This window comes from Mesocricetus auratus, unplaced genomic scaffold, assembly GCF_017639785.1.
Source record: "Mesocricetus auratus isolate SY011 unplaced genomic scaffold, BCM_Maur_2.0 Super-Scaffold_100010, whole genome shotgun sequence".
Taxonomy (NCBI): Eukaryota; Metazoa; Chordata; class Mammalia; order Rodentia; family Cricetidae; genus Mesocricetus; species Mesocricetus auratus.
Window position 1 is genome coordinate 23,339,378 of NW_024429194.1, and position 18,591 is coordinate 23,357,968.

Consider the following 18,591-nt stretch of genomic DNA (forward strand, 5'->3'; position numbering starts at 1 on the left):
AACTACAGCTATTAGGCTGGCGGGCGGGGTGGAGGAGTGTTGTCATCTGTAAAGTATTTGTTCTGTAAGCACAGAGACCTGAGTCCAATCCCCATAATCCATATAAAAATGCTGGGCATTGTGGCACATTGGTAATCCCAGTGATACAAAGGCAAAGACAGGAGGATCCCTGGGGCTCACTGGTCAGCCAGTCTAGAATAATTGGTAACCTCAAGGAGACCCTATCCCCAAGGATGACCCCTGAAATGGTCCTCCAGCTTCTATATACATACATGTTTACATACACACATACACACGTGCACACACACACATGCACGCACATGTATGCACATAAAAGAAAAAAAACTACTTAAGGCCATTACACACATAAACTATAAATTGTATGACGCAGGAATACCATAAGAACAGTCCAGATTTCATGGTATGATAGAGAAACAGGTAGACAATAAGAGCTGAAAAATAACTCATCTACCAGCCATATGCATCATTTCAATAGTAATCACTGTCATCATCTAAAAAGCAGTAAGACAAAAGAGAGAGAGAGAGAACTGCGAAGTCTGCCTACATGGCCAATTTTACCATGGCAATTTGGAAAAATATGTGACTTTCATATACTATAATCTGATGAACAAAATGACTAAAACATACAAGAATTGAAACTAGTTTCCCCTAGGTTCATATCATTTCAAATAAAATGCCAGTGTTTGTCAAAGCTTTCTTTAATTTTGACACAAAATACTACTATCAAGCTGGCTTCTGTGAGTTAGTAACAACAAAAGTTGGTTTTGTTAAGGTCAGTCATATCATTACTTTGTCCTTGGTAAAGTGTTGCTATAATAATATATAACACTCTCAGGACTGCTACAAACATCTGGAAATTCCTACTTAACAGACTCACAAACAACTACACCTCAAAATGCCCAAAGTCAGAAAAAAAAATCTAATATCATTCAAGAAACAAAGGGGAAAAATATTTTTTTAATTAAAAAAAAGAAACAAAACACAAAATTCTGACAGTACAAATGGCCTGAGGAGCTAAGTTTAGACTTCAGTGAGATGTGGCCGTTTATGGCCCTCACACCAACCTGGTCCGTCCAGTTTGTAGTGATGGATCTGAGAGGCCCTGAAAAGTCATTTCTGTGAAGAAATTTTTCTACATTTGCACTTTTCAATGTGATTTTATTTAGAAGATGATGACTCTATGGTTTGCAGCTTTTCCATATTTCCCAGATAAAACTACCACTGAGATCAAAGGGACCCAACTCTGTAGGGCCCTGGAGACAGGGACTGGTGACTGTTAAGCCTGCTAAATGCCTTTGGGAACTACTAAATGCTTCAAGAACACTGATTTTGTGTTGAGCTTTAAGTCTAATATAAATGCCCAATTTTTTTTCCTGTAAATGAGTAAAGGATTGAAACTTCTGGAAGTAGACAAGGCAAGGCTTTGAAGGGAGGTAGATGGACTAAACTTGTGACTGGCAGCATGGAGTGGGGACCATCAGTCTAGCAGCCTATACTCTGACAACTGGCTAGACTGACCTCAAGGCAGCCCAGCTACTTCAGAAAACTTATCACTCTGAGAACAAACCAGCTGCCAGAAACCCTGCAGCTAAATCCACAACTCTGGCTCCAGGCCTTGCTCTAGTCACAACTGCTCCAGATAGCCTGCACTGGCCTTGGAAGGCAAGATTCCATAACCTTCAGATAACCTTGAAGCTATTCTCACTCAAGTTACTCCTCAGTAACTCACCAAGAAGCAAGTAAACATGCAATGTGGAACTTGTGATTGGTCCTGAAGCAAAGTCTGTCCCTATACAGGGCCTATGACTGCTGGAACTGGACACTACACTACAATAGAAATAAATGAAAGATACCTTTCATTTACCTGCTACATACACATGCCCGTGCAAACACACCCTCCCAACTATATAACCAGACTGTCCAGTTTACTCTGAAATCAACTAATAGACATCTTTTGAGAAGGCCTCTCCCAGAGGTCTATCCTTATGACTTTTATATCAGAATCATCAGGCTAAATGGACAGTAGAAAGAGGACATGGCATTGGCAAGAAAGCAGATAACTTACAGAAAGCAAATGAGGACTAACACTCTATAGGGAGTAGGGCAGTTGAGATGACAGTGGACAATATTAGAAGATAAGAGAAATCAGAAACCCAAGACTGTGAGAGAGTTGTAAAGAGACAAAAATGAGAATTACAAGAGTTTAGGAAACTGCCAGCTCTAAGGACTAAGAGTGCCTAGAAGCTATGGGCCCAGACTTTCAGGGCCTAAGAACTATAGCACTGGCCATCTGCTGCAGCTGTTGCTACTATCAACGCCTACCCACCACAACTGTGGATCCTTGGTTAGCATGGAGCACCACTAACAGTTAATGTTCAGAACAGTAAACCCTCAACCTAAGCATCTAAGACTGAAAGTTTCTGACCTCTCGAGCTAGGAGTCATAAGCCCATATTCCTCAGGATTCAGGGGGATAAGCCTGTTAATCTAGTCCATAGGCTCTTAGCTCTCAAGGGCCCAGAACCACCAATACTAAAACAGTCACCCTTTGTCTATTCCCATCCCTACACACACAGAGTCAGAAATAACCCAATCCAGCTCACTGGTAGCACCATCACTCAGAAGAACTATACCATGAATTTACTGCTTACCAATGCCAGGTACATGCAGAAAAACAGTAAAAATCCAAGAAAAGAAAATAACTGAAGTAATTCAAAAAATACTGAAGGACAACCATGACCCACCTAGAATCTCGGGGACACAAAATAAACCATGGGCAGGTACCAGGGAAGTAAGCCAGTGTTTATGCAACTATTGTGAGCAGAGGGTCAGAGCACAAGTCAGCTCCACAGCAAAGCTCAGAAATTCATATGACTACTTCAAATTTTCAAGTTGCAAGTACTCAACTTGCCACTGAAGAAAATACATCACTAAGATCTTGCTGCCTCTAAATGTATGTTAAATATAAATGCTACAATCACACAGAGGCTTGGACCACAGAATGCAGATGTTCTGAAGGAACAGAGATACAGTGCCCACAACCACAAGCTTGGCAAAACTACACACATGCAATTGATAGTACTGCAGATGAGGAGTGGCCTTCAACAAAGTCTAAAAAAGATAAAGAGTATAAAACTTCCTTCCTCTAGGAGATGGAAACTCTTTCTTTGAGAAATTAAAGACTAGGTAGAGCAATGAAGAACCTCCTAAAAGAAACAATCCTTGAATGGCCTCAAGGGCAGGGAGCAGGCATCTTAGTAGGGCCTCCTCAACTCCTGATGATGCTCAAATGATGCTCAGAGCTTCACCTCAAATACACACTACTTTCTGTAGTAACATTAACACTAATCAGATACAAGTAGGCTATTAGCTTCATTTGAAAGAGATAAGATATCCAATCATCACCAAATGGATGGAATACTCTCAAACAAATACAGTAACACTTGTTTACACCAACAACATAAGGAAATTAAGACATCAGTTTCTGTAAGTCCAAACATTGCTACTATGAGCTAAAAGGCTAATGGAATACCACACAGCTCAGTGGTTAAGAGACCCTGAGAGTCAAAACACCAGAGTTGAACCCAGACTCTCTTCTCTTAGGAGCTGAGACTTGGACAAAGCATCTCACCTTTCTTCACCTTGGTTCCATCTCCTATATGAGCCAATAAGAATAAAATATGCCTTGTAAAGCTGTATTGAGTAGTCCATAAGATAATACACTATACTAAACAGGAAAGAGAGAAAAAAAGATACTAAAAGAGACCTTGGTATCAGTTGATTAAAGTGTAGGAGACAGCAGATCTAACAGAGTAGTATCCATGTTAAATTAAACTGATAATGTCTGTGCATATGTAAGAAAATGTTTTTACTCTTGTAAACACTCACTGAAATATTGGGAGGTAATGATTCATGCAATTCACATAAGCATTTAAGGGGGAGGACTGTATTGTATGTGTGCTTAAGGAAAGGCACGCATAGCAGAAATAAAAAATTAATGTTGCCAGGCAGTGGTGGCGCACGCCTTTAATCCCAGTACTCGGGAGGCAGAGGCAGGTAGATCTCTGTGAGTTAGAGGCCAGGCTGGACCGATAGCCTCCAAAACAATACAGAGAAACCCTGTCTCGTAAAAACCAAAAAAGAAAATAAAAAATAAATGTTAACCATGGGAGAATCTAAATGCATGCGCACTTTGAGCATTTACACCAGAGAAATTAGTATTTATATTTGCACATGCATGCTCAGAGCAGCTTTGTTCAAACAGCCAAAGCAGAACAATCCTTCAACAGAATGATCATGCATGCTGCAGACTACTACTCAGCTATAAAAAGGTACACGCTACTGATACATACAACAACTGGAATGAAGCTCAAGGGGATGATACCAAGAAGAAGAAATCCCAGAAGTTATGCACTATGTGACTCCATTTATGTAGCACCCTTGAAATGACAAAACTACAGAAAAGAGTTGAGTGCTGTCCAGGCTACAGAGGAGCAGACATGACTGAGGCTATTAAAGGACAATGTGAGTGACTTCTGCAACAGACTCTTCTGCATGTGTGGTAGTGATCACACAAACCCACAGGTGTACAGCTCACACACACACACACACACACACACACAGAGTAGACATGAAACTGGAAAAACACCAAGACAGAGCACCAGCATGTGGCAAAACAGGAAGGCAGTGGCTGAGAGTCCTGGTTATGATAATGTACTACAGTTGTTCTAGAGAAAACTGAGGGAAGGGCAGGTGGGCCCTGTCTCTCGTGTTTCTTACAACTGTCTGGTTCTACAAACTAAAGGTTTAACTTCAAAGTAAACTTTAAAAAGAAAAAAAGGATTCCCAGGTAGTGGCACATGTCTTTAATCCCAGCACTTGGGAGGCACAGGCAGGTGGATCTCCATGAGCTCAAGATCTGCCTGGTCTATATAGTGAGTTCCAGAACAGCAAGGACTATATAGAGCAGTGGTTCTCAACCTTCCTAATGCTGTGACTCTTTAATACAGTTCCTCATGTTGTGGTAACCCACAACGAAAAAATTATTCTCATTGCTACTTCATGCAATTTTGCTACTGTTAGGAATCATAATATAAATATCTGAATTTTCCAATAGTCTCTGGGGAGGTCATGACCCACAGGTTGAGAACCATTAAGAAAAAATTTAAAACAAAAATAGTATAAATAATGAAAGCACTAAGGGCAGTCAGTCCAACCAGCTTAAAACAGAAAAAGGCGACCAACAATTGTGGTGCTTGCTTTTCAATGCCATTCTAAAGGAGCTGGCTACATAAAAGGCAATATAAACAGTATTAAAAGTAATCAAATATAAATTGAATCACTGTCTACCTAGGAAATCCAACACAATCACCAGAAAAAGCATTCCAGTTGTACAGTGGTGTCCAAATACTATATTATATATACTAATTATATCCTAAAGGGAATTTTGTGATAAAACTTGGAAAATTAATTCAAAACCTTTGTAGTGATCAATTAGAAAACTCTATAAAGAATTACACTTGTATTCTCTACCTTTTAAATCCTTGCACAGTTCACACACAGTATATTTCCACTGAATGTAACACCTGTCTTTAGCAAGTGTCTCCAAAACAGCATTCTCCATTTCTCCCACATAAAGACATCTTCACTCTTCAATGATTTCCAGTTTTCCATCTCTACTTTCTCCTTTACTTGAGAAGTTAAAGATTCTAGAAAGGAAATTCAAAAATGTTTCCCAGTCTCTCAAAGCCTTCAGCATAGTATTCCTACTCTGGGCATTGGTTCCAAGACCCTCATGCATACCAAAATCCAAAGATGGTCAAGTCCCTTATAACACATGAGATAGTAGTTGCATTTATGCCCATCTCTATTTACTTTAAACTAGCTTCGACAGGGAAAGGGATGGCTCAGTCAATAAAGCACTTGCCTTACAATCCCAGAACCCAAGTAAAAATACCAGGCATACTGGTGGGCATTTGTAAGGCCACACAGGAGGCACAGAGGATCCCTGAAATTCACTGAATAGCCAGCCTAGCCTAATTGGTGAGTTCCAGGCCAGTAAGGGTCTCTATTTCAAAGGAGATGGATGGCCTCCCTGAACATGATACTGGAGGTTATTGTCTAGCCACCACACAAGCATGCATGTATGCGCACATGCACACACAGAGAGAGGAAAATACATACAAACACATGCACACATGCATGTGAGAAAACTATCTTTATAGTCATTATAATTTGCAATATAGTGTAAATCCTGTGCAAACAGCATATTGACTGCAGAGTACTGTCTGTTCAGGGCAGATACAAATCTTGCCGGGCGGTGGTGGCGCACGCCTTTAATCCCAGCACTCGGGAGACAGAGGCAGGCGGATCTCTGTGAGTTTGAGGGTGGGCTGGACCGATAGCCTCCAAAACGATACAGAGAAACCCTGTCTCGAAAAACCAAAAAAAAAAAAAAAAAAAAAAAAAAGAAATACAAATCTAATGACTTCCCTCTGTGTCAATTGAATTGTTACGTACAGACCCCATGGGTACAGAGGCCAACTATACTTTGAACAAGCCTAAGCCAGTTCTCAGAGGTGAAGATTTCAGGTTTCTTCCTTAGCTCAGAATCTTTATTCTTTTCCTGAGGTTAAGAATCCTTTTCATCAACTCTGAGAGACTCTAGCAGGACACTCCTCAGGCCTCAGAAACATCTATCTTTCTGAGGTTTCTCTCTCTGATATTTCAGGTTCTCGGTCAATGAAGATCAGTGTATAGCAGAACTCCATTTAATCTATCCATTCCTCATTAAGGGTTTCTCACATTAGCCCCAGTTTCAACCTATAGTGGTTTCTAAACCACTACCACCCAGACCCACCCAGTTCCTTCAGGTAGATGTACTGTCTGCAGGAGCAGGGAAAGTGCTATGATTATGACCTTGAATATCTCCCAAAGAGCCATGTGTTAAAAGCACTGGGGAGTGGCAGAACCTTTAAGAAATGGAGCCCAGGAAAGGGTTTTATGTTATTGGTGACAAGGCCAGATTATGGAATTGTGGCCTCTTTCCCCTTCTTTACTTTGCTCTCTGGCCATGGCATATGCAATTTAGGTTTGCCATGCACTCCCACCATGATGTGATACCTTATCACAGGCCCCAAGCAACAGGGTTAGTTCACCAGAGACTGGACCTCCAAAATTATAAGCCAAAATAAGTTAGTCACTCAGATACTTGGTTATAGTGACAGCTGACTAACATAATATATGTTGAAGTCCTAAACCTTTATCTTGGCATGTGGCCTCACTTGGTTTCTGCAGAAGTAATTATTTAAGATGATGTCAAATAAGAGTGGGCATACCCAATGATTGTTGTCTTTAAAAAGGAAAAATTTGAACACAGACACACTCCCAGAGACAACATCATGTGAATATTAAGTCAAACATTAGAATGATGTGTCTAAAAGCCAAAGAATGTCAAAGACTGCCAGCAACCTCCTGAAGCTAGGAGAGGGAGCAATGGAACAGATTCTTCACAGCCTTCGGGAGTCTATTCTGCCAATACCTAGATGTCAGGCTTCTAACTTCCAGAGCTTTGAGCAGTTTCTGTTGTGTAAGCCTTGAGTGGTACACTGGGCCCTCAGTATTCAACCAACACAAGTAGAAAAGAATCACAGAAAATATGCTGAATATGCATAGACATTTTTCCCTAGTCAGTATTTCCTAAACAATATAAGGATTTTGTTAGATATATAACTAACCTAGAGGCAACTTCAATATGCACAGGTCACATACAAGTACACTGTTCCATATAATGGCATATAATGGTCATAAGCATCATTAGAATCCTCTGGGTTTCTGGAGCTACAGAAACTGAGACAGGGATGGAAAGTGGCTCAGAAGTTAAGAACACTGTTACTCTTGTAAAGGACCAGAGTTCAGTTCCCAGCACCCACATAGTGGCTCATAACTATCCACAACTCCAGTTCTCTACTGACCTCCGTGGACATCAAGCATGGACATGGTAAACATAAATACACACACAAGCAAGCCCACACACACATAAAATAAGTAATCTAGAGTGGAAAATAAAATGGGAGACAACTATACTTTGTTATAACTGTATTCTGTTAGACCAGCAAATTAATCTACCACCATGACCCAAGCTTACTCTCTCAAATGGCAAGAAAAACTAAATACATAGGACTTAAAATAGTCTGTAGCAGGGCCTCATTATTAAAAACAGATTGAAGTCTAAATAGTAAAAAGAACTATTCTTTTGAATTTAGATTTCAAATAACCTTACCTATGGTCACTATTAGATGCTTAAACAGACAATCAAGAGACAAATGCAAGCCAAGCATTCGTGGCACAAACCTTTAATCCCAGCACTTATGAGACAGAGGCAGTCCAATTTCTGTGAATTCAAGGTCAGCCTGGTTTACAAAGACAGTTACAGAACAGTCAGGGCTGTTACACAAAAAAATCCTGTCTCAAACAAAAAAAAGAAAGAAAGAAAGAAAAGAAAAAAAAAGAAATGCAAATTTTATGTGTGCTGAAGGTGATGCTTCAACAGATAAAAGATTCATCACTAAATGATACTAAAGTCATTTATACAAGTGAGAGAAATGAATTTGATTCTTAGCTATTTCCTACTTCTTACCAAACCTGATAGTGACCAGAAGAATAGAACAGATTTAACTGCAAAAGACTAAAATAGTAAGTATTGAGTACACAGTCTATCATAAACAAATGCAAAGGCAAATATCTTGTTTCCTGTGTTAAATTATTTCAAACCACAGAAGATGAAAAACTTGGGGCTGGGAAGATATTCTATCCGTAAAGTGTCTGTCATGCAAGCATGAGGACCTGAGTTCCAATCCCAAGGACCCACGTAAGAACAAAATAAATTTGGGCACAGCTGCATGCATCTTGACCTTATGGGGGTGGTAGAGATGGAGGTACCCCCAGAACAGTGAGAGGCCTTATCTCAAAAGATAAGGTGGAGGAGATGAAGAGATGGGTCTGGAACAAAGAGCACTAGCTGCTTTTCTAGGGGACTTGAGTTTGATTCCCAGCACCCATATGGTGGGTCACAAAATCATCTATAACTCCAATTATGGAGAATATGACACCCTTGTCTAGCCTCCACACACCTGATACATAGACATACACTCAGGCAAACAATTATCCATATAAAATAAAATAAAGAAATCTCTCTTTAAAATATATATTACCAAAAACACTAGATATAATACTTAATGGTATAATTCAGTAGCATTATCACTAAAGTTAGAATATAATTTTGTTTTGTTTTGTTTTTCAAGACAGGGTTTCCCCAAGGAGCCTAGCTGTCCTGAAACTCACGCTTATGGACCAGACTGACCTAGAACTCAGAGAGCCTCCTGCCTCTGACTCCTGAGTGCACCACCCCTGCCTGGCAAATTTTAAATCATTTTTAAATGACATAAAAAGTAACAAATTCTGCTCTTGACCAAAAAGATTCAACATTAAAAAAAAAGATCATAAATTAGTCACACCAAAAATGTCAGTGTGCACGGTTCTAGTTGTGGCTTAAAAAAAAATTAGAAACTGAAAAGTTCAAACTGAAGACCAAATACAAGGGGAAAAAGCTAATTAAAAAGTAGTTAAGTCTACATTTCTTTTCTTGAATCAAAGGCTCAATTTTAATACCAGCTGGTCTCAAACCCAAGACAGTTCTCCTGCCTCAGCTGCTAAGTGCTGGGACTTCCGCTGTGAACCACACATAACTAAACAGGCATCTCCAAAGGAAAAAATATCTATACTGAGATGAGCTATGTGGTTCACATATAAAGAAAATATAAAATTCAGAAAACCTTACAAAGGAGATGGAAGAGGTGGATTAAGAAGAGTTGCACAACACTGGGCGCACCAGCACTCAGGAGGCAGAGGCAGGTGGATCTCTGTGAGTTCGAGACCAGCCTGGTCTACAAGAGCTAGTCCCAGGACAGCCTCCAAAGCCACAGAGAAACCCTGTCTTGGGGAAAAAACAAAAACAAAAGAAGAGTTGCACAGAACCTTCAACAGCAGTAATTTCTTAAAGTAGTCCCTATACCTGGGTATTCTGTCTGCCACATATATTTGGTAACTTCTCAGTTATAAACTCAACTTAAAACAATCAAGACTGTACATATAATGATACTCATGGTCTGAATTCTAGACTCAGTCTTTCAATACTGCGGTATCCTTCTATGTAGCCACCTGCAGATCCATGGGGATAGTGGTGGGGGGACAACAAGGGGCAATTACACTCTCTGATCAAACACAAGCTAGTGACAAACACTTCAGACACCAGCAAAGATAATGCTTGCCTGAACAGAAAGATTTATAAAAGCAATTAGAAGCACTGCACAAAGAATGTTGTGATTTTAACAGTAAAATGTTTTTCCTTAATCATTTTTAACAGACCAAAATGAAACCCAGTGCTCAGTTCTCAATTCTGAGATTAGAGTGGGTCTAATCCTACCCTGACAATAAAGCCTGCATGTGGTGGGCAGGTGGTTGTGCATTCAAAAATAGCACTGCACATACGCCAGCCAGCCTGGGCTCTGCCCTCCACACATGCCTTTCCTTATTACAGGGGAAGGCCATACAGTGAGAGCTGGAGAAATGTCTCTGTGGTTAAGAGCACTGGCTGCTCTTCCAGAGGAGCTGGGTTCAATTCCCAGCACCCACATGGCAGCTCACAACTGTCTGTAACTAGGATTCAAGGATTCAGTGCCCTCTTCTGGCTTCTGAGGGGACTGCACACACATTGTGTACAGATATATAAGCAGCAAAAACAACCACACACATAAAAATGTTTTAATTGTTAATGAAAAAAAAAACAGCTACTCAATGACCAATGGCTCTATAGTTGAAGCCAGATTATAAGTTCCTATGATAGTGGGATATTCTCTGAGTATAGTAAATTGACTGCTGAGATAATCAATAAATGAATTAGCATAAAGTATGCTGACTTCTTTGGAAGGAATTTTATAAACACAAGAGTCAAGACTTCTCATACAATAAACAATTCAATCACAAGCACTAATAAAGTAACTAAGTAACAGTAAGAAATCATGCTATCAATCAATCAATAAACCTGTGAATCAATTATGTGCAAGACTGTACTAAGTAATGAAGGCCAATTTTAAAAGATGCCTGCCCTGGACCAGACTCTACAGTAGCTAAAGACATACAAAAGACTGTTTTGAAGTCAGACATTAAAAAAAAAAAAACCTTCCACAATTCAGTCCAACTCCCTTGTCATCTGCTTTCCATAGTCACACCCAATCCATACATGCCTGATCTTCCAAGCCCATGCACTGCAATACACACTCTCCTTGCGCCCTCCATATCTCCCACCCATAACCCACCCGGCAGATGCCTCTCTTCCAAAGTTTATCCCAAATACTTTCTGCATCCTTGGAAGTCTTTTATAAACAGCATGATCGTGTACGCTCTTCCCAATTCCTCTGAGTAGGTGCCTTCCCTACTCTATCTCCTGCTTTATTTCTATACTTATCTGTCTTGCTAGAATCAAGTTATACAACTAGAAAAACCTAAATTAAAATAACCATTAGCTAGCTATCTGACCTTGAGCAAATCAAACTACCCAATTGTCTTAAGCTTCAGCTCCTAAATATGTAAAGTAAGGAAATTATCACCTGGTGTGCACTCCTTATTGAATCAGTAGAGTGAGGGTGTAAGAGAGGGCATGGGAAGAAAAGACTTAGGATGGAAATGTCTCAGAATGACAACAAAGGGCATGAAAGGTGTAACCATTAGAACTACACTCTGTATCCTTAATGAGTCAGAGGAAAAGCTAACATATTAAGAAAAGACAAGAAAAATACTCAAGGTCAATGAAAAGCATAACCAAAGTTCAACTAAAAAGAAACAGGTATCATGAATACTTCACACACTAGACCAGACAGAAACACTAATAAATACTGGCAATAGTTAGGAAAAATACCAACTGTATACCAACTGAAGGAAAGGGACCATTTCCCAACTCACCAGGGCTCCCCATATTATTGGCAAAATAAAACAAACAAAAAATATTTTTAAAAAAAACAAAAAAATCTCTTTCACCCTTTTCTGTAAATAAACTCCAAAGACTAGAAAGAAAACCTGGGTATTTTTTAACTGACAGCATTGAACTGAGTGATGGAAGGACAGGTGTATATACAAAGTAGACAAAATTATGACAACAGAGAGTGGAATGGTGGTGGCCAACAGCAGGCAAGAAGAGAATGGATTGTTCTAGAGATCTGTTACAGTCAACAGTCACCACCATTGAACTATACACTTAAAATGACTAAGACTATGTCTACACACACTTGGATACACACACTTGAAGCTGAAGAACTCAACCTTAGGTATTACTCCTCACAAGCTGACTGCCTTGGTTTTTATTTGGGAGGGGTTGGTTGTGTTTTGTTTTGTTTTGTTCTGAGACAGCCTCTCTCTGGGACCTGGGGTTCAGAAACTAGACTTGGCCAACAACCGCCAGGATCCTTCTGGCTCCTCAGCACTATTATTATTACAAGCACATGCCACCAGGTCCTCTTTTTATGAGTACTGGGGATATGGAACTCAGGTCCCCGTGTGCTTCAAACACTTTACCAACTAAGCTAATTCTCCCAGTCCGACAGTAAGCTTTACATTATGTGGTTTACTACTTTTTTTAAAAGGAGTTTTTTTAAAAATGAAAACTGGTTTTCAAGCAGTAGTACTGATTAAAAACACTTCTGATCAATTGGTCCCAATGGCCTATTTTAATCCATAAAACTATTTTTCCCAAATAAAAGAGAAATGAGTGCATCTTTCTGTGGGACATGGGAGCTTCTCCAACTGTAATAAGCATGAGGGGGAAGCAGTGAGACGGCTTGGCACTTGCCACAGAGCCGGACAGCCTGAGTTCAACCTCCAGGGCCCACTTGGTAGGAGGAGAGACTCCCACATGCTGTCCACGTTTTAAATTAAAATTTACAAAATAAAGCATAGGGAGCAAGTTGAAGAACAAGGGGGAAAAAAACAATTAAAATGCTAACTGGTCACTGAAACACAAAGCAGACCATTCAGGCACAAACATACTGTGTCATCCCCACCCGACACACAGCCTAAGTCCCTGAGTAAAACCTTCATAGAGGCATCTCTATTCAAAGCACAAAGAAAAATTCAGTTTGCCTACAAGGCCCAGCACAATCTGGCCCCACTTAACGTCTCCAGCCCTCGGTCCTAGCAGATTGTCCCACATGCTACTAGCTCCATTCTAAAGCTCGCCCTTGTATGCCATTGCAGGGTCTCTCTCTGCCCTGCTAACAAGCTCACTGAAGCACTTCCTTTCCTATGCATTCACAGAACTCATCTGCACCTTAACATCTGTGTGGCTATTGGATTATCGTCTGCTAAGAACAGGGAGCAGGTCTACATTCATTCTCAACTCCACAGTCAAGCACAATGACTAGTACCAGGTGGACTCCTCAGTGTCTGCTTAATAACTAGATTAAACAATATAATAACTACAAGAAAGCAATAAAACATCCTAAAAGGTCTTAAGAGCTTTTCCGTCTTCATAATTGTATCTTTGGTGGACCTGCAAAGCAACGGCCTAAAATCCTTATCTTCTTCTACAGTTTAAGTCAAGTTCTGAGCATCAAAAACTGATAAACTAAACACACACAATCTCACACACATGAGTTAAACCACAGATAAAACATAGTAACTGGTTGCTGAGTAACCATTGTTTTCATTGTCTCCTAACAAAGTGCCTATTACATATGAAACACTAATATCAGTCAAAGAACAAAATTTCACAAGACTCAAGCATGTATTAAACGGTAACTCTACTTAAGCTGTTTCGTTTTACATAAATATAAGACCGACTGCAGAGACAAAGGATCTCCACGGGGCAAAGCACCTGTTTTAGATCTCAAACAGGAAGAACACCAGAGATGTGTGCATGGTGTTTGGAAAGAAATGTATCAGAATCAAGGGACTTTAGAATTTTAAATATGAACTAAAGAACACCATATGGAATGTTTCCCAAGCCCTAAGGAATATAGGAAATCATCTAGTTTGTTCAGTCCCCTCCAATACAAACACAGAGTCTATCTATACCTTGGAGGCAAATCATCTATTAAACATATTCCTGAAAATACCTGCCTACATTCATTTCTCCACCCTCTAACCTACTGTACAGCACTTCCTTCCTACCACAGCAGATTGTATTCAATTTAATGTCACCTTATCGCTTTCCCAATGGGGCAATGTGTACAATGTCGTATGTCTTCTAAAAGTCATTCCAAGTGCATTAACGCTACCGGTGCTTAATACTAACTGAAATGAAATGACAGAGTTTTGAATGGTGAGCCTTAAGTTCCTGCATTTTATTCCTAAATAATTCCACAAACTGTTCACAACGATCAGTAGTTACCAACATCTCAAGTTTTCTTAGCACCACTTGTCCAGACTCAAAGGAGTTCAGTGCCACTGTATCTTTTGAAATGTACACCAGATATACTAACACCTGCCCCTACTTCAACTAAGTAAATTTTACATGAAGTTTTTCCCAAGATTAGTCAAATCCTTCTGTATAAAACGTCCCTTCGGTATAAAACTGGAAGCGACAGCATCTACAATACAATCTAGTAACCACAGCTTCACTCATAACTGGAAAGCCAACGCTCGGGGAAACCGTCGGCTCAGAGAGTACAATTAAATGAGCCTCTACGTCCCAGAGAATGGATAAAGTGTATCACTCGGGAAAGCTCGGGCAATGTGCAAGCGCTGCGGCTCAGCCCTCCCGAGGCGCCGCCAGCCTGTCAGTCTCCATCAGGACCCACGAGAACACGTCCCCAGGGGACCCGAGCCTCTCCCCAGCCACCGGCTCCAACCCTCCCATCTCCCTCCTCACGCACTGAAGTGCGCTACAAAAGGAAGGACCCGCGGGGCGTCAGGGGCCCGAGGCCAGGCCGGAGCCGTCGTGAGGCGACCAGAGGCGCCGGAGTCGGGCGCCCCGTGAGGCGAGGACACACGGCCCGGGCCGCGGAGCGTGGCGCGGGAGGAAGGCCAGGCCCGGCGGCCGGGGCGTGCGCAGGGGGAGGGGGCAGGAGCCTCACCGTCGCTCCCCGGAGGCCGGCACCGCCGCGGACCCGCAGTTGCTAGGGAGAATGCGCTTCCGGGTCACGAGCGAGCGTTCCAGTGAGCGACGGTGGCCGGGTGGGGCCAAGAGCGACGCGCCAGGCGAGTGGGCGGTAGAGGCGGTGGTCGCTGCGGTAGGGCCGCGAGATTGAGCTGGGGGTGGAGGGGCGGTGCGTGTACCCACTGGGAGACGGCAACCGAGCCGCCCTTCTGTCCCGGATGCCTCTCGCAGGATCTGGGTCCTGAACCCACCACCTAGCCGGTATCACGTTGCAGGTGGCCACCAGGCTTAAGGATGCTCTGGGCTTCCTGTCCTTGCTTGTGGAACAAGGCCAGCGCCTTCCTTGTTACCAACCCTTACTCATCCATTCATTGACCCATCAGTCCTTCACTGGACGCCTGTTCGTGGCTAGAAGCATTGTTGGCACGTGGGGTACAGAGGTGTGTAACACGGGCGCGGTTTGTACCCTAAAGTATACAGGCTGTGGCCAGACAGGTGACAGTGCCCAGCTCGCTGAGATGGGCGAAGAAGCTATAAAGCCTGCGCAAACGAAGGCTTGCCTAGGCACAAGAAGAAAAGGGTGTAGAGACCTCAACCACGTGGAGGGGAGGGAAAAGTGTGTCAGGCCACGGAGCAGATGCGGTGTGGTGTGAATCCCTTCTGAGGCCGCTTGGCCTGACCGGACAGCTGTGTCAAGAATTGCTAATACATAGGGATGGAGCCCAGGACATGATGACTCTGTGACCCGAAGAGAAGGAACTCCCAAAGAGCGTGCAGGGAAGCGTGAAAAGGAAGTTTTGTCAGCGAGGGACTGGTCATCGTTGTCAACCTCTGTGGGGATCATGTGTCCAGTGTTGCCCATAGAATAAACAAAATTCAACAATACAACGTCAAAGTAGAAGGTACTAGAATGGGACCCACTTCTGGTGAAGGAGGCTTCTGTATTATTCTACATGTTGAATCAAGAAAAGACGATATGGCAAACTTCCGGATTTCTTAATGCTTTAAAAAGCCCCACTTTGGTATAACTTACATGTTTGCTTAAGGAATGAACCTGAGGATCCTTTGGTATTTTTAGCTTTCTCTCAGATCCTTCCAGAACCCTCAGCCAAACTTCCATGTATGCAAAACAAGCCTATTCAAACTGCAAAGACTAGATAGCAGGGATTTGGGGGTTCAGTGAATAGGAAGCAGGCCAGTGGGGACAGGAATGGGAAAAACCGGAAGAGACAGAGAACAAAGGATTGAAATAATAAAATATGGGATGAGAGGGCTAGAAATGGAAGGTAAGGCTAAGAAAACCAAAACTAAACTGAAGAATAGAATCTCAAGGACAAGAATAAAGAAAGGAGAGCCAAAATCATTAGATTATCCACGACCTCATTTTGACTGAACATCTGGCAAAAAGTGTGATAACTGGTGTGAGGGTTACAGGACAGGATGGACATACTACCATGACCTCTATGTGGAGTAAACTTGGCTGAAAGAAGACCACAGCACACTTTGGAATGGGCCTGAGCTAAGAGGCTTGCTCCACACACCTATCTCTGGCCCATGTACATTCCTCATTGAACAAACATGTCCATCAGCTCTTCTGAAAGACTTAGAAATAATGGTTTTCCAAGATTTACCCCTAGTGCATGAACTGACTTCTTGGAACCCATTCCCTATGGAGGGATACCTTGCTCAGCCTCGATATAGGGGCATGGGGGCTTGGTCCTGCCTCAACTTGATATGCCAAACTTTGTTGACTCCCCATGGGAGGCCTTACCCTTACTGAGAAGTGCATGAGAGGTGGGATGGGGAAGGTAGGTGTCGAGAGAAGGGAGGGAGGGGAAACTGGGGTTAGTATGTAAATGAAAATATTTTAGATAAATAAAATTTTTTTAAATAATGGTTTTCTCTGGGAAACTAAATCTATTCCTGATTGATTTAACCAGCTGTCTATGAAAGTAAATCAATTAATTTTTAAATGTGTGGCTCGCTCAAGAATATGGAAATCTACAAGGTATAGTCAAGAGGGCTGTCTTAATTCATTCTGACTACTGTGACAGAATACCATAAGATAAGTAGTCTATGAGCAGACATCTCTAGACATCTGAAATCAAGGCATAGACCCCTTCAGTGTTTGATGTGGACCCACATCCTGATTGACTGTCAGCAATCTGCTCAATGTGCCCCCACGAGGTAGAAAAGACAAGGGGATTCTCTAAAATCTATTACAAGGAGACAATTCCATCCATGAAGACTTTGGTGCCCATGACCTAATCACCTACCAATGACTCCATCTCCTAATACTATCACATGAGGTGTTGTGTAGGTGGGGAAAGAAACAGACATTAATTCTATAGCAAAGACCTAGGACCAAATCAAGACAAGTAAGCTATCACGGTTTAGTAAAAGTAAGCTACCTCTGTTGTTTGGTGAATAAAAGGTATAAAGCCAACTCATGATGTAGAAAAGAGAAGGCCCGAATGAATGAGTTCATGAATTCTGTCTTCATATACCTTGTGGTGTCTTCCACTGAAGGGCCAGGTGATTCATGGGGCTCCATGTAGTTGGATTTATGTGGAATGTCAGTGGCATCACAAGAGATAGGACCTTTCCGGTGTTATGAAAGGCCTGTTTTATTCTGCCCTTCAACATGATAAGCTTCCTCCATGTTTGGTCTCTGAGTGACTAATAGCCCATTAATGATGCAAAATGCTTTGAGAAATGTCTGTCATACCCTGCCGAAATACGTAAAGTGCTACCTAGCCTCTAGAAGCATACCAATTTGACTTTAGGAGGCATTGTGTCTACATCTTATCTGTCTTGTCTGCTGCAACAAAGCACCACAGACAGGGGACCTTAAACAACAGAGATTTACACAGTTCCCAAAGTTGTGAACTCTAAGATCAAGGCATTGGCAGATGGTCTGGTCAGGACTGACTTCCCATTTCTTGTCTTATCCTGATAGGACAGAAAAAGAGCTCATTAACTTTCTAGCTTCTCATAAAAATACCAATCCCATTCTCGAAGGCTTCATTCTCGCCGCCCAGTTGCTTCCCAAAGGTCCCACCTCCTATTACACTGGGCCTGGTTTTCAGAGTATGCGTTTGAAGGACATAAACCACGCAACCCACGAATCTACTGTTAATCCCTAACTCACTGATGGGTTACGGAGTTCCAGAGAGGTGCTGTTGTCCCAGGACTTTCCAGACTACTTAACCTTGATTCCTAAGCACCAACTTCCTATGCCCAGGGTTCTGTGCTAGCATCCACCCAGGCATAGAGGCTCCCCGACTGCACTTTCCCAGTCACCACATTCTTAAACATTCTGCCTGGAAGTTGTCTCTTTCTCCATACCCAATACCATCACATCAAAGACAGGGAAATGAGCAGTTACTAAGCAACTTGGGATCAATTAAAAAAAAAGTGTTG

General features: G+C 41.9%; 1 protein-coding gene across 3 annotated transcripts in view; it reads right to left on the bottom strand.

Moving 5' to 3' along the window:
• Positions 1–15,218, bottom strand: part of Dis3l2 (DIS3 like 3'-5' exoribonuclease 2) — a 330,069-nt gene extending 314,851 nt beyond the window's left edge. The window contains exon 1 of one of the 3 annotated variants that reach the window (XM_040753119.1): positions 15,146–15,218. The gene's annotated coding sequence lies outside the window, so the exon portion shown is untranslated. Of the gene's footprint in view, positions 1–5,552; positions 5,722–15,145 lie in introns of those variants that run through there. The other 2 variants (XM_040753118.1, XM_040753120.1) reach the window with 2 other exon arrangements.
• Between the last annotated feature and the right edge of the window lie 3,373 nt (positions 15,219–18,591).